Source organism: Balaenoptera physalus, assembly GCF_965194825.1.
Source record: "Balaenoptera physalus genome assembly, chromosome: 3".
NCBI lineage: Eukaryota > Metazoa > Chordata > Mammalia > Artiodactyla > Balaenopteridae > Balaenoptera > Balaenoptera physalus.
The window spans coordinates 81676795-81703288 of NC_138890.1; the positions used below are offsets into that span (position 1 = coordinate 81676795).

The 26494-nt window shown below is 38.1% G+C and overlaps 1 long non-coding RNA gene across 1 annotated transcript; it reads right to left on the bottom strand.

The window, feature by feature from the left end:
* Positions 1-1510: 1510 nt before the first annotated feature.
* On the bottom strand, positions 1511-21953 carry LOC309657866. Its single transcript, XR_014261933.1, has 2 exons — positions 16416-21953; positions 1511-16104 (listed from the first exon to the last, which is right to left on the bottom strand). It is a non-coding gene; the product is annotated as an uncharacterized lncRNA (long non-coding RNA).
* Positions 21954-26494: the final 4541 nt, after the last annotated feature.

Sequence of the window (26494 nt, forward strand, 5' to 3'; positions counted from 1 at the left end):
GTATGTATATTATTCATAATTTTCTGTATCTTATGTTTCCGTTTAACGATGTACTTTGAATATATTTACATACCAGCACATATAGATCTACTTCCTTTTTAAAAGAAGTATCTGGTACACCTTTACATGAATAGTGAAGCATAATTCATTCATCCAGTTCCCTCTGAAGGACACTTTAATTGTATCATCTTATTGATACTCTAAACAATTCTTCAATGAACATTGTTCACTGGGATAATTTTTGCAAATATATCCATAGGGTAAATTTTGTATCAATGTACATTTTTATTTTTAATATATATGTTTTTATCTACATATACTCCTGACAATGAAACATGAACCTGCACATTTCTCCAAATCCTCACTAGTACTTGGTATCATCAAATTTTGCATTTTTTTGGAAAGGAGAAGAATGACATTTTATTCTTGTTTAGATTTGCAATTAATCCTGAATGAGTTTGAGGTTCACATTCCCCCCCGCCCCCGACACCAAATTGCCAGTTCAAACCTCTCACCATTTTCTAGTGGGTTGAATTTGATGTCCTGCTTAGCAAGTTCTTTGGCCCTTCTTCCTTCCAGAGTCATTTCCTTTCTAACTTTTTTCCATTTGGAATTTATGTTGGTATAGGAGTGAGGAAGGAATGTTGCTCGATTTTATCTACACAAGCACTGAATGCTTTCCAACCAAACCGCTGAGTAATATCCTTTTTACCTGAAGATCTGAAGTGGTACCTGTATTGCAAACTATATTCCCATACATATTTGGAACTACATCTGACCTCTCCATCACAGACATTCCTAGTATCTATGCCATTCCTAACCAGTGCTTCTCAACTCCCTGAGGTTAGGCCTAAGGACTTCATTGCCAGGCTGAGACAGGGAGAATAACTATGTGCCATTCCTCAGACTTGCTCATCCTGCTGTGGAGACGGAAGAAAAGCTCTATGTTGCAACTAACGCTGCTAGAACCTACAGGAGTCCACATGAGACGGGGTCCCCGAGAGAAGCCACCTTACTGCTCCGCTGACCGACAGCAAACTTAGAGCACGAGCAAAGACAGAAATCTCACTGTGTAAGTGTCTAGGATTACAGGTTGTTTTTTTATTTGTTTGTTTTGTTTTTTAACCTAACCTATTCCCAGTTAATGCACTCTGATTTTCCGTGATCTATTTATCTATTTCTTCCCTATGGTCAAATATATAGTTGTAGTCATTTTTTTGAAGTATCTTTCAGCTTATTCTCCTCTATTTTCTTCTCAGAATTTTTCTAGCTGGTCTTCTTATTACACTTCTCAAGATAAATTTTAGCACTGTTTCAGGTTCTGAAAAATCACTATCGATATTTTCATAGGGATTAGATGTATAAATTCATTTAGACAAAGTTGACACTCTTAATAGAGGTTCAAAGCAGTTTTCCACATAGCTCTTCACAATTTTTGTTATGTTTACATCGTAATATTTTAACTTTTAGGTTGCTTTTAGAAATGAGATCTTTCAGCTATATTTTCTAACTAATTATTGTTTATATATCAGAAAGCAATTGATTTTTAGATTGATTTTTAGAACTGTTAATTTACTGATTTCTCTTAATCTTATAAATAGTTCCCCACTCAATTATTTCCATGTGTTCCATGTAAATAATATCTCTGCAAATAATTATTTCTTTTCTCTTCATTTCAAGTATTTTACACCCTACTTCTCTTATCTAACAATATTAGCTACTATTTTTTAGAACAGTGGTGGAAAATAGTGTCACTAGAAACAAACTCAAAGGAAAGACAGACAAAATTGGAAAACACAGGGAAAGAAGAAGCAAAGGAAATCCACATATGAAACAAAAAATGTGAGCTTGGGAATTCATAGAAAAGACAAGGACTTGATTTAAAACTAGAGGAAACAGGCTTCATACTCATGAATTCTTCAGGTAATGGTTTATTTTTAATTGACACACACTGAAAAAGAAGAGGTAAAAAGGTGCCAAAAGCTAGAGTCAATATAAAGCAAATGATATACTCAGTGCTGTTACTGTTAAAGCATATCTAATAAACCGTCTTTTTAAAAATTCCGTTTAACTCATGGGACCCACATTATTTAACAATGTGTTTTGATTTCTCTCCTTAGTTCCTGACTCTCCTGGTCTGTGTCTCCTTCCTTCTTTGTCCATCTCCCTCTCCTTTTGCTTTCTCTGAGTTTTGGTGCTATTTCTACTTGCCTCCAATTAGCAGCTGTTTCTTTAACATCATGCATTTTTGGGGAATAAAGAGTCCTGCTTTTTTTTTTTTTCCCCTAATGCTTCCATTTTGAAACTTTCAATAATGTGGTTTTAGGCAGACTGTACTCCCAGATTTGCCCTTGCATCGTGATAGAGAGCATTTCAGCCCTAGCCAGTGGTGTGCCCATGGAAACTGGGAGTCATTGTATCCTAGGAAACTACGGCAACCAACAGAGACAAGCTGAAAACAGGCCCATTGTCATTATTTTTTTAACAAGTAAAAGATGTGAGTATTCTCTACAATGAATCCAACTGCCATTTGCCAAAAAGAAGATGCAATTCAAGTTAGCCCCAATGATTAGAACAATGAAGTATTTGAAAGTGTACATATATGATTTTATCCCTAATGCTTTACAGCAATCAACACTTATTAAGTTGGTTCCTAAAATAACCAAGATTATTAAACAGATATGATCAGCTGTTATGAGCAACTTCTAACACAGTGTTATTAAATACACTGCACCCTCCAATGTTTTAGCTGTTTATCGATATACACAGATAAGTGGTTGTTAATGTAGCACAAAGATGTCCAGAGATAATTCTGATTTCTTCTGTGGCTCTATATATCTGAAATTATTTGAACAGTGAATTTACATTCTTACCACTCCGTTTTGGCCTCTCCGCATGCATTCAACATTTAGCCCCCAATTTTATTTACAATCTTCCTCAGACTCAACTCAATAGTTTAGCTGCCTAATCAAACCAAGTTAATGAGAAGCCATATAGGTCATCCATGTAGACATAGCATCTATTATTTTGACAAATGAGTTTACAGCATGAAAGCAGAACTCCCACTGCATTGCAGTTTGTCTGAGTTCATTTATTTTGCATATCACAGGAAGTTGGCCTCTAAAACTTCTCTCCCCAAGAAAATCTGGGTCATACCTTTCCTTTTCCCTTACAGAGCTGGGAGAAATGCTTACAAGGGTGGGTGTGTGTGTGTGTGTGTGTGTGTGTACACACACATGTATATTAATGCTTTTAACCTTACCTTTTTTCTTTACATGTCATGTGACATTTATTAAGCTCTAGTGGCTCCCAGAAAACAAAGACGAGAGAAGAGTGTAGAGTATCAGTGGTGGCACTTTGTAAACTGAAGGGTATACCCCCATAAGTAGTGCTACACAAAGGGAAAAATCAGTAAGATCCTTAGTAGAAGCCAATGATAGTAAACAGCTACTACGTGTAGAAGCTCATGCATTTGATAAAATCAGGTCTATTCCTTGGTTAGAGCAGAAAATCAGAAAAGTTGAACATATGAGCATTTTTAACTTAAACGTATTTTTAAAAAGTAATTCACAAATATTAATATGAGACCAAAGCCTTTCCTTTGATAACGAGCCCACTGATTAGAGTTCCCTATCTTCTACCTTGGAATAATTACATTACTTATAATCTCAAGTTTTAGTTCTTTAAGGAACATTGAAAAACTTAATACCCTTGTAAAACGGTGTTAAGTATAAAATCTTTATAGATTTTTACTAGTTTCAACCTTTCACAATTTTCTTGCCAATATCTATTTTGGCAGCATTATTTATTGGCAATTTTCCTTTCCAAAATTATATTTCATAGAAAATATTGTCTTTATTTCCAAACATATGTATTGGTTTATATAATATTCTATTAAATTACATAAGTTTAATCACAAACAACTAGAATAAACAGGTTTGGGAGCAAGCACAATTGATTATTAATAAGTATAATCAGGAGGGAGCAGAATTATGCAGACACACTAGGGAGTAGCCTACTGTCCATGAACACTCAGAGTAGAATGAAAAATAGTGTATGTTTTAGAGTGGAAATCAAAAGGTGTGAGTTGTGCTGACACTAGTAAAAAAAAAAAAAAAAATTCTATTGCACACACTCAATTTGGGGGTGGGAGGCTGTATAAGTGGTACCTCAGTGGTGCACAGGTTCCCATGTGAATGCAGGGACTGGGCCAGAAGTTTTGCACATCAACCTGTTCTCCAGTTAATGCTTAATAAGCTTAGGAGACCATCATAAACACAAAGTAGGTAGTCCACAGATGTTGTGTGTTCACAAACACCAAAATATGTTTTACTCAGGTGTAGCTCAATAAGGACAAAATAAAGAATTGGGTCTATTCAAATAAAGTACAAGCCATGAAAGAAGAAATAATATTCTGAAGATTCAAAAGGAAAAAAGTGTCTTTGAAAAAATGGTCTGTATCATGGAGATTAAAATTTCTTAAAACTGGCTGGCTCACAATAATGCAAAATAAAGCTGAGGATAAAACTTTAAGAGATATAACTGATGCATGAAAAAAGAATGCTTTGAGTATGTGGTGGGCTGGGTTCTGGGGCTGCCTGCGTAGCCTTTGGTGTGGGGGCAGAGAGCTGGGCACAGGCAATATGGTCCTGGCGCCCTATGAGGAGATGGTAGGAATGGGGCTAAAACAATTTTTTTAACAAATGCTTTTAATGCTTTTAATTAAAATTTTTTAAAGTTTTTTTTTAAAAGAATGTTTTCCTAGGAACTAATGTCTTAAAAGAAAAACATTGAAGTTCACTTTGGAGTCAAAAAATAAAGAGCTTGTAAAAATTCAAATCTGAGACATAAAAGGAAAACTCCAATTATGTTTCCCAAATTCAGAAGAAAATAATGGGAAAAAAGTTTATAGACATAAAAGACAGAGAAATAAAAATAACTGGATAATTTGGGTTCCTAGAGAATAGAAGGGAATGAGTGGAACAAAAACAATATTCACAGATATAATAGAAGAAAATTTCCTGAGCTAACTAAAAGATCTGTGTAGGCAAAGTGAATGGCTCACTGCATCTCTGGGGAAAATTGTGTTCATACATATTGGTTTTGCCCTTCTCCACCTTATCTTATTCCTTTTTTATCTAAAAAGAAGAAACAAAGCAACACTGCCTATCATTTCTAGTATTATCTCATATAATGCTAAAAGTACTAGCCAATGAAATTAGAAACTAAGGTAAAGGAAATTATAGCCTTTATAATAATAATATAAAATTAGTAGTATACTCAGATATGATGTATCCTTGAAAAACTCATAGAATTAACCACCATCATCATAGTAAAATATTAGAACAAGTGACTGATTAAAAATACAACACTAAAGTCATACTGCTTTTTCAAATCCAAAGTCTGTTATATACTTATCTCTAACATCAGACAATTTAATCTTTTCGAACTTTAGTTTCTTTATATGCAAAATAGATCTAAATTTGTACCCAACTCAAGAGTGTTGGCAGAATTAAATTATATAATTGTACAAAATTCCTTGCCATAGTATTTCACACTTGAGTAGAGTTCAATAATGTTAGCTCTTACTAATATTAATAATTTCCTATATGCCAACAATAAATAGGTGGAAAATATGGGGGGAATATTGTCCATAAGTAACAAAAAAATACATATATAAAAATATTAAAGTTTTGCTGAAAGGCGTAAAGGAAAGTGGAATAAATGTTGCACACTCCTGAACAGAAAGACATTGTTTTAAAATGTTATTTTCTCACTAAACTGCTTTAAAGTTTAACAGAATCACAATTCCAATGGGAACTTCTGAAGAACATGAAAGATAATATTCATGATCATCTAGAAAAAAGAAATGCAAAAATAAACTAGATCTTTTTTTAAGGATGAGAAATGAGGGGGAAATTATCCCATTGGTTAAAACATATTATAAAGCTACAGTAATTAAAACTCAGTGACACAGTTTAAAAAAAAAAAAAGTAGAAGACATATCGATAGATCAGAATGGGAAACCAATAAACAGGCCAAAAGTATATATGTGAAAGTACTATTTCAAATTAAAAGAGAAAATGACAGATTATTTCATAAGTTATGCTTTAAAAAACTGTCTAATTATTTGGGGGGAAAAAAGATTATTTACTTTAAATCTTACCCTAGAGTAAATTCCAGATAGATTAACAATCTAAATATGAAAAGAAAACTATGAAATATTTTAAAACATACAGATAAATATTTATATAATATTTGGTGACAAAGTTTTTTTTTCTTTCCTAAAAATGTGACCATAAGCAGAAATCTTTAAGGAAAAAAATGAATTGATTTGACTATGCACAAACTAAATACACACACACACACACACACACACACACACACACACACACAGAGTTTCATTTCCACTTAGAATATAGAAAGCTGTATGTGAACATCACTCCCAACTTAACAGTGAGAAAAAGACAGATAATCTACAAACCAGTAACTTTTCTGGAGCTGAACATGTTAGGCAAACAAATGAACAAAAAGTTCCAAAGAGTAGCAAGCCCTTCCTAGGAGAGGCAAAACATATCAACTGTTTCAGCTCTGACAGAGTAAGAAATAGCCAGCATACAAGCAAGGAAGAAGAAATCATCTGATATTGCTAAAAATTCATAAAGGCCAACGATGGGCTAGAGTTCAAGATGAAATAGCTGGAAACTCCAGACTCATGGGAAGTTGTATTCTCTGGCTAGCTCCTTTCCCACAAAGAAGCCTGGATGCAGGGCGGGGGAGACAAAAGAACTCCCACCACCAGTGTGAGGCCAGCCTGTGGGAGGTGATCCACAGCTGCTGGGGGAGAGGCACAAAATACTACCTACTTCCCCTGTCCCTTTTCTCCTAAGAACTGAATGCTGGGCAGAGGGCACAAACCTTTGTCTCTCCCATCCCCAGGGCCCAGGCAGTCATCCACTGCTTTCCAGGAGGGTCAGGAAGCCCTTCTTCCCACAGGATATTGCCAAGGATCTATTGCCATTGGACAAGGGATAGAAGCAAAATGTTCTGCCCTGGGGGAGGCACAGAGAACTCAACTCCCTCCTTACGACTGTCACATGTACCCACCCTGGCCTTTTATGTTCACATAACATAAAATTAACCATTTTAATGTATACAGTTCAGTGGCATTCAGCACATTTACAATGTTCTGCAGAAATCACCCTAATCTTGTTCCAGAACATCTTCATCCACCTCCCAAAAAATCTCTGTACCAATTAAGTAGTCACTTTCCATCACCCTAGCCACCATTAATCTGCTTTCTGTCTCTTTGGATTTACCTATTCTTGGTATTTTATATAAATGGGATCTTACACTATGTAGCGTTTTTTGTGTCTGTCTTCCTTTACTTAGCCTAATGTTTTCAAGGTTCATCCACATTGTAGTATGCATCAGTACTTCATTCCTTTTTATGGCTGAATAATATTCCAATGTAGAGATATACCACATTTTGTCTCTCCATTCACCAGGTGATGAACAATTGGATTATTTCTCCCTTTTTGACCTCAGCAATTTAGCACTAGCTGTTGCACTAACTGGAATACTCTTCTCCAAGATCACTACAAAGCCAGCTCCTTGTCATTCAGGTCTCAGCATAGATGTTATCTCTTTAAAGGAGTCTTTCCTGATCACCTTTCCAATACAGCTTCCCAATCATTTGCTGTCCCAATCGCAACATAGCACTTCTCGCTATCTAAGATTACTTTGCACACATTTCAGTTCCCCCTTCTGACTGCAATTATATCCTTACCTCACGTAAGAAGGGAACCTTCTGTCTTGTTTTACTCTGACACCCCCATCCCTTGAACAGTCCCTGGTACACAGTAGGCATTTCATAAATATCTATTAAATGAATGAACAAATAAACACAATAAAATACACAATGTGTTTTGCCTATCAGCTTGCCAAAAATTTAAAAGAACTCTACTAAAGAACACAGTGGAACATAAAGAAAAGAGCAGTGCCATACTGCTGGAAAGAAGTCAAAATGACAAACTTTCTTGAGGGCAATTTGGCAATAAGTATTTAAAAGCTGAAAACTGCATATTCTTCCGTGCCAGCCATCAATTTCTGTATATTTATACTAAAGAACAAGATTTCAAAGATGTGAGCTGAAGGATATTTTGCAGCATTTTAAAAATAGCAAGATGAAGAATATCTATAATACCCAGCCATAGGAAACTAGTCCTGCTACAGGGCAGGAATATAAGGAACTCTACTGGCCATTAAAAGAGATGATATGTGTACGTATCTACTGGTGTGAAAATACATTCATGAATTTTTGTCAATTAAGAAAGCTGGTTACAAAAAAGTACAGAGAGAAGGATCTAATGTTAGTAAAAATTATGTGTATGGTAATGAGAAAGGGAAAGTAAGAGACCAAAAGGATCAAAGTTATCGTTGGGCTATGTGATGGTAAGCAATTTTGTTCTTTTGGCTCATAGTTTTTGTTCTTAAGTCTTCTAAAAGTTTTATTATAATTGTAAAAACAAATGTCAATAAATAGGAATAACCTCAGGTATATAATTCTTCTCTTGGAGACATGAATCAGAAGTAAGGCATTTATCTGGGCATGTACATAATTTAAGCAAACACCAAATTGTGTAGGAATTTTCTGAATTTCAGAATATTTAGAGTCTCTGTATTGACACTCACCATTATTAGAGCCTTAAGTACGATGAATCATTATTTTTCCTCTTAAAATTTTCCAGTTCTAAGGGGTGGGGGAAGGATGGAGTGGGAGTTTGGGATTAGCAGATGCAAACTAGTATATATAGAATGGTTAAACAACAAGGTCCTACCGTATAGCACAAGGAACTATACAATATCCTGTGATAAACCACAATGGAAAAGAATATAAAAAAGAATGTATATATGTGTGTGTGTGTGTGTGTGTGTGTGTGTGTGTGTGTGTAACTGAATCACTTTGACAACATTGTAAATCAACTATACTTCAATTAAAAAAAGAAAAAAAAATTTTCCAATTCTAATAACAGCACATTATAACAAATTTTCCCACATTACACACAATTCCCTTATTGTCCAAAACCTTTGAATGTTATAAAGTCTGCTCATGATTTCACACCTCAGGGATCCTTTTGGATTCAGTCACTAAGCCATAGATACACAGAGCATATTCAAGGCATTATGGCCTATCCTGTCTCCAGGCCAAACTCAAGTTAAAACTTTCTTCGGTAGACTAGAGTCTTACTTTCTGCTACACACTTCACAGGAGGAAAGTACATGAATACCCTTGGAAAACAAAACCCTAGAAGCCTGAAAGAGTTCAGCAGCTTGCAAAGACATATCTTTACCTCAGGGTGTAGTTTCAAAGGAAGAGCAGCTCAAACCACAGTGTCCAGCTGGACCAGGTCTAGACAAGTCTTAGTGTTTACAAGGTCAAAACAAGTTGACAAGGTGAAGTGTATGGGGGCGGAAGGGGTGGCAGCAGGCTAAAGGACTTAAGGAACTTGACAATTCTGAGCCACCCGGTGGGTGATTCGTTAGGACACTGGGAAAGAAACCAAGACTGAAGCCTGGGTACAAAGTACACATGAACACTCTGGGACAGGAAAAGTCTATGGCCTGAGGCACATCTCAGGCAAGGAAAGGGGATGGGTTCATCTTTGGTCAGCTGAGGAAGGGAGGGAGTCATAAGTGATTTCTCCCAGTAGGGGCAAAGGAAGGCAAACATTGACACTGTAAATGACATAAAGGTATATAAAAACCGATCCCTGACCAGGTAATCACAATCTAATTAGAAAAGAAAGACATACGCAGCAGAAATTTAAAACCTTACATGTAGTGAAAATGGAGTGAGATGCATTTTGATTTGGCGAGGAAGATTAGCTGGGCAAGTCTTGAAGGTTGAATGCAGTGTTTATATTTTATCCTATAGATTTGGGGGAACCATTGAAGTTTTTGAGCATGGGAGTGACTTCACAAATGTAATGTTTTAAAGGGATGGGTCTGATTGTAGTGGGTATGGAGAAGAGACAGGCACGTTTTCTTAAAGATGTATTTTTTAAGCGCAATTTCTCTTCCCCTCTTTTGGGTTTTTCTATCTTTCCTTTGATGTTTTCTTAGAGATTCCTGGCTCTGCCCTGTCATAGGCATAGCATTCCAGCATTATAGGGCCTTGATGTTCCAGAAAGGAATATAGTAATAAAAGCTGCAGGTGTGATGACAGCAGTAACAGATATTTTGTAGCCAAGTAGAGCGATGGTTGAGAACAAACTTCAAATTTATTTAGGGATTTGCTAGAGGCAGACAGAATCTGTGACTCTTCACATCTCATTTTCAGAGTTCAGGGACTCTAGCCACTAATGAGCAAATGCCCAGAAGTAACCTTGAAACATTTTATCCCTTGTTGTAAGAATAAGGGAAGCCAGAGAATCACAAGAAAGATTCTCCACAGTGACGCTAACCCAAGTGTGAGTTAACTACATCTCATTAGGATACTTCTCTAGAGAACCAAGCAATATACCTCACAAAATGTAATGTCACTGGCCATCTTTTGTCCCACTTGAGTCTCTTGAAAATATATTTTTAAATTTTATTTATTTATTTATTTATTTTTGGCTGCGTTAGGTCTTCATTGCTGTGCCTGGGCTTTCTCTAGCTACGACAAGCAGGGGCTACTCTTTGTTGCGGTGCGCAGGCCTCTCATCACGGTGGCTTCTCTTGTGGAGCATGGGCTCTAGGTGCGTGGGCTTCAGTAGTTGTGGCACATGGGCTCAGTAGTTGTGGCTCCCAGGCTCTAAAGCGTAAGCTCAGTAGTTGTGGCACACGGGCTTAGTTGATCCGCGGCATGTGGGATCTTCCCGGTCCAGGGCTCGAACTCGTGTCCCCTGCATTGGCAGGCAGATTCTTAACCACTGTGCCACCAGAGAAGCCCAGAATATTTTTGTTTAAAACAAACAAACAAACATATCCTCATCCCCGCATCTGATGGTCACCTGCTGGAATTCTCATCAGTCCCCAATGTCTTTCTCTCTGGGATTTTGTCCATCTTCCCTTTTATTTCAAGTATCTTTCAGACTCCTAGACTTGTTCTGTCCTATGCCTATGACACTGCGGGTTCTCAATGTTCCAAGAAGTAGTAACAATACTGTCAGGATGACAATAGGAACAGTCATCAGTAATGACAACTGTTCTGTACACACACTATCACTACATCACTAATTGCAACACGATTGCAAAGCTCTGGGGCTTGAAGGAGGAAAGAGAGGATGAGGTCATCCAGAGCATTCGTCAGTCTCTCTAATTGGCAGCGTGCAGTTCCAAGGTTTCCAATAGAAGCCCTATTTTCAGGATTTTATAACTTGGCACTTGTGATCCACTGTCGACTTAAACTTGACGTGAAAGGCCCCAGGCGTAGGACCATAATCACCTCATTCTGAGTTATATTAAAAAAAACAGAGCACCAAACATAAACTCCAATCGTTCATAAACGGCACTGTTTAAAAGTGACATTTTACAAGTGACTTTTCCTCAGGTGACCATTCTGCCATCAGTGTCATGGCCATCACCATCCATCACCCACAGAGAATTCTGGAAAGCAGGAGCCACACACACTGGCAAATCACCTCTTGGGCTGTTGGGGAGAACATGTGATTTCAGGCCAGATCTCCATTGTTTCAGGCACATGAAAATTATCTACTATGTATTAAGGATTTTATTACTATTTAATTTTTCAAAATGTGTATTTGTACCAGCAATTTGATTTGAAATGCATTTTGCAGGGGTTTCAGCACTTTTCTTCCCTCATCAGTGCTGGTCCCCTGGTGATGACTGGAGGCCACAATTAACCAACCAGCTGCCCTTGGCTAGCCTCTGCTCGGGGTGTTCAAAGCCCCTCAGACGATTCTCCACATGTCAGTATCATCGCTAAGCAACGACTGGCTAGAACTGACCCTGCCTGAGTGAAGCGAATGGTGTGTCAGAATTTTACAGAAAAGCACTGTCGTGCAGAGACCTAGCCAACCACCTGAGGAAAGAAAAAAAATAATAAAGCAATGCTCATGAAAATAATAATGACAGTAGGGTCTATTTCAGGATACACATGTGAAAAAGAAAGTCTGCAATTCCCCACTACCAGGTGCCAGTCAAGCTGACCGGGGTACATTTTCTTAGCTTACACACATTTATTGGTCATTTTACACACAGGCAGAATTGTGAAAAGTCAGGACAGAATTCCCAACTAAAGGGGTTCATGATGTAGTTATAAAGACACTACTATACAGGAAATCATCCATGAAACATCAAGATAACTATTAAATGTTAATTTGTGAGAGTGGAGAGGAAAGAAGATGCCCAAGGCTGGAATAGTGAGGGAGGCGTGGATGAACGGTGGGATTCTGATGCATGGAGCGAGGAGCAGACACTTTCCAAATGAGAGCTGCCTGCTTAGAAACGGTAAGAGATGAGTACGTGTGGGGTGGAGGTGTAGATTTCACTCCACGGAGCACCTAAGTGAAGCACCTGGATGTCACTGTCACACAGTCAAAGGGCTGCTGCATTCTGACATCCAAAAGCCGGTTAGAAATGGAGACACTCGGGCCTTGTCCCAAACCTAATGAATGTGGATCTGCATTTGTACAAAATCCACAGGGCATCCTTACACACGTTCAAGTCTGCTAAGGGTCCCTATGGACCCCTGAGAACAACTGGGAAGTGTGGAGTGGGAGTGGGTGGGTGCACGTGGGAGGAGACAGGAGAGCTGAATTCACCACCCAGTTCCTTCACTTATTTGCAGAGAGAACTTGGAAAACCATTTAACTTGATAGGGCCTCAGTTTCCTCGTCAATAGAGTAAGGTTGACTAGAAATGTTCATCACAATTCCATAACAGAAGAACGCTGACTGCCAATCAGAGTCTTACATGAAACCTGAATGTGGAAGATAGTTCCAAGTCAAACGCCCACTCATCCCACGTAAAACGCACCGTGACACCAAAATCAGAGGGCTGTGTATTAATGCTGCAAAGTACTATTTTTGCTGATTTTTGAGGAAACATCTTGGAATTCTTCTGTTAATCAGAGAGAAGCAGATATAGAAGAAACAGTAGGGAAAATGCCAGGCAGTACTTCCGTTCTATGTTAGGGTACTTCCAGCCATATTTTCCACCTGGGGTTATATATCAACTTCGTTATCCACTTCAGATCGACAAATATTTATTGAGTTATTATTTTGCCTAGAGCAAACCCATGCTCTAGAAAAGAGTTAACCTAAATATTAAATATAAACATAAACACAGATACACATGTGTTTCAGAATGTGGCTGTTCGGGGGGAAGGACATTAGGAAACTCACACGTATCGAGCATATACCAAGTGCCAGGTTTGGTGCTTAACACTTTCCATGAATTATCTCATTTAGTTTATCAGCAGCCATACAGGAAAGTGCTATTATCATCATTTTAAAAGGAGGACACAAAACCATAGAGGTTACTTTTCCCAAAATCACACAGAGAGAAAGTGATCGAGACACCCTTGGATCCCAAGTCTCTCTTTCTCTCTAAGCCTTTTCCTTAGTTTCCAACTCACGCTGATGTCAATAAACCTAACCGTCAAAGTGGAAAGGATTACAAATTTCCCCAGCAACAGTGCATCATGATTGCCTATGACAATTCTATCTACATCAGTGGTTCTCAGACCTGGTTGGACGTAAGAACCACTTGCAGAGCCTTTGAAAATCCAGATGGCTAAGCTAAACCCCAGCCCAATTAAATGAGACTCTCTCCTGCCTCTGCTCGAACGGAACCCAGGTTTAGCTCTCAGAGCCCCAGGTGAAGTGCTATGGAGACTGAAGATCTCAAAGATTAGTTTACTTTCTAACTAGGAAAACTTCTCTAGGGAAAGCTTTACCAGCGTCAATGACTACATAGACAATTACATACACCTCGGGAGCTAGGCATGCTAGGAAGCCCTGACTTTTCCATCTAGTTCTTCAGATCAAAACGTTCCATTTTAAAACATTTTCTAAGACTTCCTAATTCAAGTATAAATGTCTTTCACTTTTAACTAACCAAAGGAACACATATGAATAGGTCCGGGAGGTGTTTGGCTGAGCCTCACTTGAAAAGCAGTTTCAAAATGAACTGAGTTCATTCCAACTGTTGCCACAACTGCCATCTCCTGTTTATTCCCTTGGCAGCTGCCACCAATAGACACGTTCAGTGTCTGAGATCAAGAGGGTGCCCACTGGATTCTGAAACGCCAAGAGGAGGAATCAGAGGATGGACAGCAGAGAAGACGGTACGCTCTAAAACCTGAGCACCTTCAAAGCATGATCTCTGTTTGTCCCAATTAAAGCATCACTTGGCATTGATGGATAAAGAAAATCTCAGACAGGGATTGTGGGCAAGCCTGCAAAATAGCCATGTATCCTATTGCTTTGTGTTCTGTTAGGAGCGCTGGTTCCACCTCCACCCACAATGAGGCACAGGGTTGCCAGTTCAGCCTGTGGGTTCTCCTGAGCTGCTCTGATCACCACTGCTTAAGCAGCCTACTCTTTTTTCCAATTCCAAGTTCTTCATTCAGGGTCATAGAATCCAGTTTACTTTTATATGTCATTTTTTAATCACTTGTATCTACATTTTCAGCAAGAGTTCTAAGATTTCTCACTGAATTCTGTGATTAGATTTCCATTGTCCAATTCTCTAAATTTATCCTGGTTTCAGTGAACCCTGCCGATCTGTTGACACTTGTTGTTTTCTTGTGTTTTCCTTTGCTTTTGGTCAGCCGGATCCACTTTCAAGCACTCTTCCGGGAAAGGGCACGCCGTGTTCTATCCTTTAAATCTAGCAGGGGCTGGAAGACCTTGAAGAATAGGCTGCTTAAAATCTGGAGGATGGTATGCCGGTACAAAGACTCTGAGGCAGACGGGGATTATTCAATTATCACCAGACTGCGACTTCGGAAAAAAAATTCCCAAGAGGAGCCTCGAGAGAGGGGAGGTAAAAATGCATGTAAGGTTAACTGTGAGTGTGGCACTGCCTCATTCAGAGAAAAGAGAATGTTCCCAGCATCAAACAAGAGCATGGGCAGGCTGACCTAACTCTAATGGGCACTTTGTCCTCAGAGAGTCACAAAGCACTCCTCTCAGAACTGCACCAGTTCAAGACCTGGCTCCAACACACACCAATTATGTGGCCCTTGCAAGTTACTAACAGTCTCTGAACCCACTGTTTACGATGGGATTGTAGTAGTTCTTATCTCATAGGGTTGGTATGAGGTAATGCTTAGAAAAGGGCCTGGCCTATAGTATATGCTCAGTAAATCGCAGCTTATTATTATTTCTGTCAGTATGTTCCAAACAATTCATCCCTCTAGGTCTAATCTATGTACATATGACAAGTTAAAGTACTGGTGGTCTACTCGTTCCCAATTATCCTTGGAAGCTAATGAGGCAGTGATTTTCTGAAGACCACTAAGTTGAATGTAGCTTTGTTTGGGAAAAAAAATCAGAACAAAATAAAAGAACTCAGAAAGCCAGTCGTGTGTGCATAGGTCTCTGGGAACAGCCTCTGCTGACCGTTACTACACAAGCAAAAGCAATCTCAATCCTTTCTCACTCTTGCCACTGACTGTGTGTGCTCTCCCCTCACCCACATTCTTCTCACTGCAGCTGCTTTCTTTGGCCAAATCGGCCAACTTGATGGGTATGTTCAAACAAAAGGATCAAGGAAAGACTAAAACCATGGCACGGACACGCTTTCAACCCTCAGCATTTATGCATTTAAGCCTTCAGAGCTTAACCAAAGTTTTGGCTTTTTATAAGAAGTGTTTGATGAAAAAATGGACATATGCGCTGGGTCAAATGCCCTCAGTGATAAAAACAAAGTCCCAATTCTCTTTTGCTTAACAAAATATTCTCAACAATGAAAATCAATTTAGTGCTGCATTAAAGTACGAGGTAATAATGGTATAAATGAGTCAGACTGACTGATATTTTGACCAAGTAACATTTTTATTATTGTTTTTTAAGAATATTCGTAGGTAATATATAAAGGAAGCAAAAGTGGGTCACCAACTTGCCGTTCAAAAGTAATGTTTCAGGGCTTCTCTGGTGGCGCAGTGGTTGAGAATCTGCCTGCCAATGCAGGGGACACGGGTTCGAGCCCTGGTCTGGGAAGATCCCACATGCCGTGGAGCAACTAGGCCCGTGAGCCACAACTACTGAGCCTGCGCGTCTGGAGCTTGTGCTCCGCAACAAGAGAGGCCGCAACAGTGAGAGGCCCACGCACCACGATGAAGAGTGGCCCCCGCTTGCCACAACTAGAGAAAGCCCTCGCACAGAAACGAAGACACAACACAGCCATAAATAAATAAAATAAATAAATTTTTTTTTTTAAAAAGTAATCTTTCATAAAACATTTAGATAGACCCATTGCATTTTAATGAGAGGCAGTACTGTACTGGTTAGTAATGGCAACCTGGGTTCAAATCCCAGCTCTGACACTGCTATGTGACCTTAGGTGAGGTAATGACTCTCTGGGGCTTCTCTCTAAAATTGAGACAATGATACTAGTACTACCCTATAGAGTTGCTTTGATATGAATTATCTTTAAATGAGTTAATTTGAAGCACTTAGAATGGTGCTTATTAATGCTATTTAAGTATTGGCTTTCATTGTTATTTCATAAAATATTGAGGAAGTCAGTCTTTTTTGGAGATGAGTACTGCTGTAGTATTGGCTTGGGGTGGTGGTGGTAGTTCCTTCCTAAGATATAAATAACCACAATCCCTCTTGGGCTGGAGTTTACAATCATGATTTCTTCTCTCAACTCCTAGATCATTTAGAAGGTTTATTTTTCCATCTATCATTTGCTGTTCTGTATGTTTTTACTTCAACATTTAGATCTCAAAGACACTCCAAGCTTTTTCAAGGAAGCATGACTTTTTGGTTTCCTAAACCCTTTAACATCTAGTACAAAGTAATGCTCTATAAATCTTTGGATGGCTGGATGAATGAGCCTTATTCATTGCTAATTAATATATTTGTAGATAATTTGGAATGAGCCCATAGGTTCATTAGCCAATTAACTGATGACCTAAGACTGTTAGCTTCTTGAGGACAATTTAGGTCACGGACACGGGTCCTCAACAAGTACGTAGGTACCTCCATGATCAACTTTCCACTTTCCAGCCTTCTTTATCATTTCAGTCTTAGTAAAACTAAACTGCTTATATTTTCCTAAACATATCAGAATGTTTATACCTCTGTACTTTTGCTCCTACCAATTCCCTTGACTTTCTTCTATGGATAACTCAAACTCATCTTCTCACTCAAAATAAGTGACCTACTTATGTAGAAGAAGGTCATGTTAAGCAATATACCTTTAACTAAGAAACCTTCCCTAAAACTTGAATAAGTAGACCAGTTATCTATTTTAGCATAACAACCACACTGAAACTGTTAGTGGTTTAAAACAAGATTGTTTTTATTATTTCTCATGTTTCTGTAGGTTGACTGGGCTAGTTGGATGGTTCACATGCAGAATGTCCTCTAAGGTTGCAGTCAGATGTCAGTAGGGCAGCAGTCATGGAAAGGTCCAACTGGTCAGGACACTGAAAATAGCTCTTTCTCATGGCCAACAGCTAATTCTGGCTGTCACATGGGAGTTCAGCTGTGGCTGGTGATGAAAGCACCTGTATACAGGCTCACTAGGTGAACTGAGATTCTCACATCATGGCAGATGGGCTGCCCAGAGGGTACACTGCAAGTGTAAGCCTTCCCAGACAGGAAAGGCAAGCTGCCAGTACCTTAGTCACAGAGCCCAACCAGAACCAAGGGCAGGGAACAAAGACCCCACCTCTCAATGGGAGAAGCACCAAAGAATTTGTAGCTGTCTTATCTGGCAAAATAGTTACATGTGCTCCTTTAACAATCCACATATACCTATTTTTAACAGGGATTATGTTTTAACTAGAATACTTAGAGTATAACATAAAGGAGCTTACAGGGAAAGAGTCTAAGTGGCTAGCACTGTGCAGGATACAAATTAGATCACAGCCAAGTGATCAAGAGGGAGGTTAGTTCAAGGGCCAGAGAGCCTGGTGTGGAAGCTCCTCGCCTCTTTGTTCCTGGCAATATCACCTTGATCGTGTCACTTAGGAATAAGAACCTGAGGCTCAAAGTAACTAAGTTTTATATTTAAGTGAATTCATACTTAAGCTTGATGCCAGGCACCGCATACGCCTCTTATAAATGGTAAATACTACCTTCTCCTAAAATGCTTAATACGCTTTTTCAAGACTCATCTAGTCCTGGTCATATATTTATTAGCTAGCTATGTTCTCACACTTATGTGAGGACACAAGCTTTCTTCAAATATCTGAAGAGCCCTAAAACAACTGCTGTTTTATATGAACGGCTTAATCATCTTTTGTATTGCTCTGAGATGTAGAAATTACAGGTATGCAGATTTAATCTCAAGGTAAGAACTTGTAGTCCATTTCCTCTACAACATAATCCTCTAAAACATAATGAGTTTCTAATCACTAGAAATGCTTAAGTGAGACCAAATGATTATCTTCAGAAAGAGATTAGACTCATGATCTCAAAGGTTGCTTCTAGTTTAACGTTTTATGAATTAGGATTAAGTACTTTCAATTTATTCCCTTTTGGAATAGAACTTCCCCCTTTTCCCATGCACCATGGTCAAAGGAATCCTTTCAAATGGAGCAGAGGGTTTTCAAAAGTCATTTGAAATAACTGAATAAAAAACAGAACCAAAGTAAAAAGTATTTCTTGAACTTGACCTTAGTACTCAGATTCCCAAGAGTGTATCCAAAATAATGAGACATTCTTCTTTAAAAAAAAGAAAAACAAATACTGTATTCTAACACATATATATGGAATCTAAAAAAAAAAAAAAAAAAATGGTACTGATGAACATAGTTGCAGGGCAGGAATAAAGATGGAGACCTAGAGAATGGACTTGAGGACATGGGGTGGGAGGGGGAAGCTGGGGTGAAGTGAGAGTAGCATCGACATATATACACTACTGAATGTAAAACAGCTAGTGGGAAGCAGCAGCATAGCACAGGGAGATCAGCTCGGTGCTTTGTGATGACCTAGAGGGGTGGGATAGGGAGGATTGGAGGGAGGCTCAAGAGGGAGGGGATATGGGGACATGTGTATGCATGTGGCTGATTCGCTTTGTTGTACAACAGAAACTAACACAGTATTGTGAAGCAATTATCCTCCAATAAAGATTAAAAAAAAAAAAGATCAACTTTCTCTCTATGCCTGGGCTCTTCAGTTGTAGATTTTATGGTAATATATGGCTACAAAAATCCTGTGCCACCTTGTCTTTGTGAGCTAATCCCCATATCACATATTACCTGATATCATCTTTCTATTCAGAAGCTCACACAAAGCAGACAAATGCTGGGTCAAAACCCTGAATTCACAAGAAGTTATTTAGAGGGAAGGGATTAGGGAGTCCCTGTCAGATGTCATTCAACTCTCAGAAAATCCTTCAGTTCTAGTTCTTCCCATGGAAAACATCAGATAATTTTTATTATTTGTTATTGTGCAGAAAAAAAATGCTAGATATCCAATACGGTTCCTACCAAACTAGCTCTCCAATGTGGTATGTCGGATGCCATAATGGAACGTTTTCAATCAGTTCCCTTTGGAGGTCACTTGGTTACTCAGAAGCATGTTGGTACATGTCTCTATAAGAAGGAGCAGTAGTTCCTGTCATCTGTCAATCAGGATTTATTCTTCTTTGACAGAGAAAATAAACAAAATATTTTCAAAATTAACAATCACTTCTAGAGCTTGATGTTAAGAAGCAAAGCAATAATTTGCAGTTTCAAGCAAAGACTTCAAAAGCATCACAAATGAAATGCACCGAGTTTCTTCCCATGCATTTGACTTCAAACTTGGAGAAAAAGATAAACATGACATGTATTCTCTCTTCTTTATGCCTAGCTTTACTTATTCATGTGGATTAATTTTGATGAATGGATTAAATTTCTCTGAGTTATATCTTGTCTCTTTTTCTTTGCTTACAGCTTACTTCAGTCAAAGAGTTTAGGGATATAGACTCTGATTATCCTCAGCACTGGAACAAATTGTATTAGCTACTTATGAATAGTCAGGGAAACCAGAGAAACCTGCTTTTTCACTTTGTTCATTTGCTGCTCTCTCATCCATCCTGCTATGAGTTTGTCAGTCTAGTTTTTGCCCTTTTTGTAGCCCTACTTATTTTGATAAACCTCTACAGCAATTTATATGTACAAAAAACACATCGTCAGACTTCTATTATTAAATAGAACAGATTTAAATACCGTTACAAGGAAGACAATGGCATAAACACACCATTTGATTGAGGTAGTTGTATGAATGTACCTAAAATAAATTGTTATTCTTCAGAAAATAACCATCTCTCCAAAATTAGAGTCCAAAATCTTGTTATAGTTTGTTGGTGTTCATGCCTCTAGGAAAGCTGATCACAGGCCTGTCAGGATACATGTCTGGTGAATGAACCATTGAATGCACTCTCCAGGGAAGTAGTAGACACACTCTAGAAGATTCCCATGTAGAAATGTTTTAGTTTTCAACTTTTCTTTGCAATACTGAAGGTACCACTAATTGATACAGAAGACTATTTAAACAACTATGTTTAATTGTGCTATTAATATACACAATCTGTGATAAATGCATATTCAGTCCAAAATGGTTGTCAGCTACTGCTATCCCTTCCAATTTTCTGATATAACAGGTATAAAATCATTGAGAGAGATCAAACTCTTAACACTGGGAGAAAAACTAGTAAAAATAAGAAAGAGCTATAAAATCTATGGAGTGAATTTGGATTAGTTATTGGCAACGGACACAGGCTTCCCAAGCAGAAAGCAATCTGATTCACCAGCTTGAAAGCAGTCAGGGAGACTCCTTTGGTTGGGCTATTCTTTTGCCTGTCCCCTAACTAGGTAAACCAGCTCTGTACCAGTCAGTTCAGCCACTGTCCCACAGCCAAGAGGTGGCTAGAGAAGTACCATCTAATAGAAATCCCTTTTATAGCCACTGGACAGTTTCAACAATCCCATAATAATAAAATAGGAAGTGAAGGGAGGAAGGGGTCATGTCCCCTTATGTGTGCATAGGTTTAATTCCTGAAGAGTACCCAAAGAATTGGGAAGTCAAGAGTTTTTTTAAAAGCCTCACAGCAGGACATTCCTGAGATGATGTATTTTCAGATGCTCTGCTGGATCAGACTGCCAAAGAACTGGTGTTAACATGGGAAGGAAAGTTGCTATTATGTCCAATGGCAAACACTGGGTCTGCTGAGATTCTCCCTCATTCCAGGATGAATAAACAAGAAAAGAGCAAAAATAAAAAGATACTTAAGAAAATATACATTAGGACAATGAGAGAACTATCATCCTGAAAATTCAGAAGATTATAATGGCTATTTGTTGGGTTTGACTACCAAAGATCTAATTCCTCTCCTTAACAGATCTCCCCTTAACATTTGAGGAACTAATACCTTCGTGGCAGAAAATGTGTTTGGGGGCCCTGCTGGTCCCTAGCCAAGAGGCAAGTTATGACTCAGTTAAGATAAATTAGATACTCTTGCCTGGTATTTCTATCTTCGAGGGTGGTTGAAATTTCCATCCCTGCCATCAGTTGATGGCTCCTCCCATCAGCCTGTTACTGTGGCTCGTTCCAATCCCACTGCTTCTTTGAGCCACTTACAGTGTTGACTGTGTTCCCTCTTCCTTAATTTACCAAGAACCTATCTCTGTTGAGTTCAACAAAAGAACCAACTGACACAAAGAACACTCTGAGAATCATTTCTGAGGGCAACCAGAATCAAGCGTCTTTTACCTACAAGCATGTAGAGTAACCTTCATACGTTGCTGGTGGGGATTTTAAATTGCTGTGAAAACTTTAAAACAACTTTATAAGAAACTGCCAAAGATTAACATTTTCCTGCAACTCAGAATTTCACTCATAGGTATTGACCCAAGAGAAATGAAAACTCATGTCTGTAAAAAGTCTTGTAGAAGAATGTTTACACCAGATTTTTTTGTAATGGCAAAAAACTGAAAATAGCCCAAATGTCTATCAATAGGAGATCACATAAGCACTTTATGGTATTCATATAAAGGAATACTACTCAGCAATAAAAAGAAACTACTTATACACACCACAATATGAATGCTTCTTAAAGACATGCTGAGCAAAAAAAAAAAAAAAAAAAAAAAAAGACAAAACTAATTTATAGTGATAGAGTTAAGAAGTAGTTGACTATGAAAGTGAGGATCAACTTCAAGGGAGAATAAAGGGACTCCCTGGGATGATTAAAATGCCCTATATCTTGATTGAGGTGGTAGTTACACAGGTGTATACATCTATGATGATTTGTTTCAAAAAATTTAAAAGCCATGAAAATTCATATTTTGAAAAGTTTTGCCCCAAAATATATGGACAAAGTTAGAGAAAACAATCTTTAGCAGATCCCTATACACATTTGACAGACCTAGTAGATAATAATTTTAAAACTTGAATAATGTAGTTTTAAGTAATGTTAAATGCTTAGATTACCAAAAAATTTTTTTTAATTTTATTTAAAAATTATTAAAATTTTAAATAAATACGAACTAGTTTTAAGTAATTATTTTAAGTTAAATAAAAGAGATATCAACATGACATCAAAGGAACATGTTATGAGAGAACTGAATGTGTAGTCAACTGAGGAACAGTTCTTAAGGGGCTTGCACGGGCTCACACGGCTACCCCTCAGGGCCCAGTACAGAGGTAGCAAACTGAAATGTGCCATCTTTCTGTGGAAGAAGCCTATTTGCTTATCTCAACACTTCGGCCCAAGTTGCAGGCATTCAATTCAACACACGACTAGGGGCCTACTAAAATACTCTCCAAAAGAGCAGAGGTTAGCAAGTACCATCTTTGCACTCTTTCTCTGCCTTACCCCAGGTCAGTGGTATCTCCAAGAAAGGAGCTTGTACACATATCTGGCACCCTAGCTTTTGTGGCTGCCGTCCAAAAGACACAGTCCTTGATAGCCCGGCTCTGGTGGCCAGCAGGACTTGGGTTCATTGGGATGGGAGCAAACAAGGAAACAGTTCTTAACCAGCTATCAGACCAGGGCTCAGTGCAGAAGGAACAGACAGAAACACCCATCTCCCAGTCTTGCCCTGAAATAGATATATTTGCAAACTTTATAAGCTGCAGCCTGAGGATCCAACAACCAATTAGCTTGAGTCTATATGCTTACTGAGATCCTCCCCTGAGGAACACTGATAGGTCTTGGCACACCCTCAACTACTAACAACAAAGTAGGCTGCTTGGGTCATCACAAATGTTGGAGAGACAACCAACACCTAGGCAAGGTTAAACAAAAAGTTTCAGTTCCTTAATCGCTGAATCCTCAACTCAACAGTTCATTAAAAGGATCACACACCATGATTCAGTGGGTTTATTCTAGGAATGCAAGAATGGTTTAACATTTGCATTATCAATGAGCTTTATCACAGCAACAAAACGAAGGATAAAAATCATACAGTCATCTCATAGATGCAGAAAAAGCATGTGACAGAATTCAACATTCATTCATGATAAAAATTCTCATTGGGTATAAATAAATACTATACTCTCAGGGAGTATAAAGAGAATGTACCTCAAAATAGGTAAAGGACATATATTACAAGTCCACAGCTAACATTATACCCAAAAGGAAAAGCTGAGCTTTTCCTCTGAGACTAGAGATAAGACAAGGATGTCCACTCCTGCCACTTTTATTAAACATGGTATTGGTAGTCATAACAAGTAATTAGGCAAGAAAAAGAAATAAAAACATCCAAATTGGAAAGGAAGAAGATGGTGTGATCTTATATATAGAAAAACCCTAAAGACTCCACCAAAAAACTCTTTAGAACTAATACATTCAGTAAGGTTGAAAGATACACAATCAACAAGCAAAAATCAGATCTATTTCCATACACTAGCAATGAACTATACAAAACAGAAACTAAGAAAAAATCTAGCTTACGATAGCATCAAAAAAATAAAATATTACTTAGGGATAAACTTAACTGAAGAGGTGAGAGATCTCTATACTAAAAACTCGAAATCACTGATGAAAGAAATGAAGAAAACACAAATAAATGAAGAGCTATCCCATGTTCATGGATTGAAAGAATACGGTTAAAGTGTCCTTATTACCTAAAGTCATCTTTAGGGTCAATGCAATCCCTATCAAAATTGTAATGCATTTTTCACAAAAGTAAGGAAAAACCCAAAAATTCATATGAAACCAAAAAACTGTAACTAGACAAAGCCATCTTGAGCAAAAAGGACAAAGTGAGAGGCACCACACTACCTAGTGATTTCAAAATACACTACAAAACTATAGTAATCCAAACAGCGTGATACTGGCATAAAAACAGATATATAGACCAATGGAACAGAAAAGAAAGCCCAGAAACAAACCCATACATATATGGGTAATTAATATGACAAAGGATCCAAGAACATAAAATGGGGAAAGGACAATCTCTTCAATACATGGTGCTGGGAAAACTGAATAGCCACATGCAAAAGAGTGAATAGGACCACTATCTTACACCATACAGAAAAATTTACTCAAGATGGATTAAAGACTTGAATGTAAGATCTGAAACCATAAAACTTCTAGAAGGAAACACAGGCAGTTAACTCCTTGATTACAGTCTTGGAAATGATTTTTTGGATTTGACACCAAACACAAAACTCAACAAGTGGAACTACATCAAACTAAAAAGCTTCTTCACAGCAAAGGAAGCCATCAATAAAATGAAAAGGCGACTCACTGAATGGAACGAAATATTTGCAAGTCATGTATCTGATAAAGAGTTAATATCCAAAATACATAAAGAACTCATACAACTCAGTAGCAAAACCACTCAAGTGATCAAATTTTAAAATGAGCAGAGGATTTGAACAGACATTTTTCTAAAGATGATGTATAAATGGCCAGGAGGTACATGAAAAGGCATTCAACATTACTAATCATCAGGGAAAAACAAATCAAAACCACAATGAAGTATCACCCCACACCTCTTGTCTTTTTAGTAATAGCCATTCTAACAAGTGTTGGAAAGGATGTGGAGGAAAGGGAATCCTTGTGTACTGTTGGTAGTAATACAAATTGGTACAGCCAGCTTGATGGCCAGGTCAGCAGGGTCCCACATTTGGTTTAATGCCCTGCTATTGCCATCTGGAAATTCTTAATTTTGAACACCAGCTCCAAGTACTCATTTTGCCCTGGGCTCTGAAAATTATGTAGCTGGTCCTCCAGGGCAAGCTAAGAACTCAAAGGTAGAAAGGCTTTCCAAATAGTGAAGTTTAACAAAGTTCACACTCTGAAATCTCAAGGATATTTGCTTGACTTCAAAGGAAGTTCCCTACTAGTGTCAATTCTGCAGAAGGTGGAGAAGGCAAGAAAGGTAAAACAAATGGAAAATTCTTTTTATTTCTGAAAAATAGATAATTTAGTTATTTTGTTCCTGTTAAACATGTCAGAAATAGCCAGATTGATTATTTAAGACAGACTTTTCCTCTACTCTGAATTATTTTCCTAATAAGGTGAATGGAGGACAAATAGGCAGCATAATTAATGTCAACTGTAATATGATAAAGAGGAAAGAAGGTTGTCCTTCTCTTTTCTAAGCCTTTGGAATAATTATAATACAGGTAGGTAACACATGGACACAATATTATATCAGCCTCATGGCTGAGAATTTCTTTACTTGCCACATAGCCCGAATCCTGAGCCCTTGGCAAGTGTTACGTCAATTCCAATAGATTTAAGTAGGAAACCTAAAATCAGGAGCATGGTTCCATCGTAAAACATTAAGGGTTGTAGAGGAGCAGATCAAAGGGCCGATCAAAGGAGATCTTACATAAGATCAGCAGAGTGGGTGTGGGTCAAAATAGAAATAACCTACCCTACGGAAAACTCCAACCCATTCTCCCATCCCTTTTCCTGCTCTATTGCACTTTTCCTTTTTACCAAACTTTTTAATGTAAGCTCCAAAAAGGCAGCAATCTTTCTTCACTGATATATCCTGAGCTGTAAGAACAATGCTTGGCACATAGTTGGTTGAATGAATGACTAGACCACTGGGAGGATTCTTCATTGTACTTGCCTTGTTCCTGCTGGGCGAACAGCTAGAAATCTAAAGCTCAGAGAGGAAAAACAGGCTGTAGCAAAAAGAGTAGTGACTGATAATTATACTGTAAAAAAAAAAAAAAAAAAAAAAAAAACCCCGAAGAACTTGAGCTAGGTTTGAAAATGAGTAGGACAGAAACTGCAGGAGCCTTCTGATATTCATCATTTGTGCTCCCAAACTCTTTTTAAAATGTTAAAACCTGAAACATGTAACCACAAAGCCTGCTTTCCATTTTAGAATTAACTGGTATAGGTCAACGCA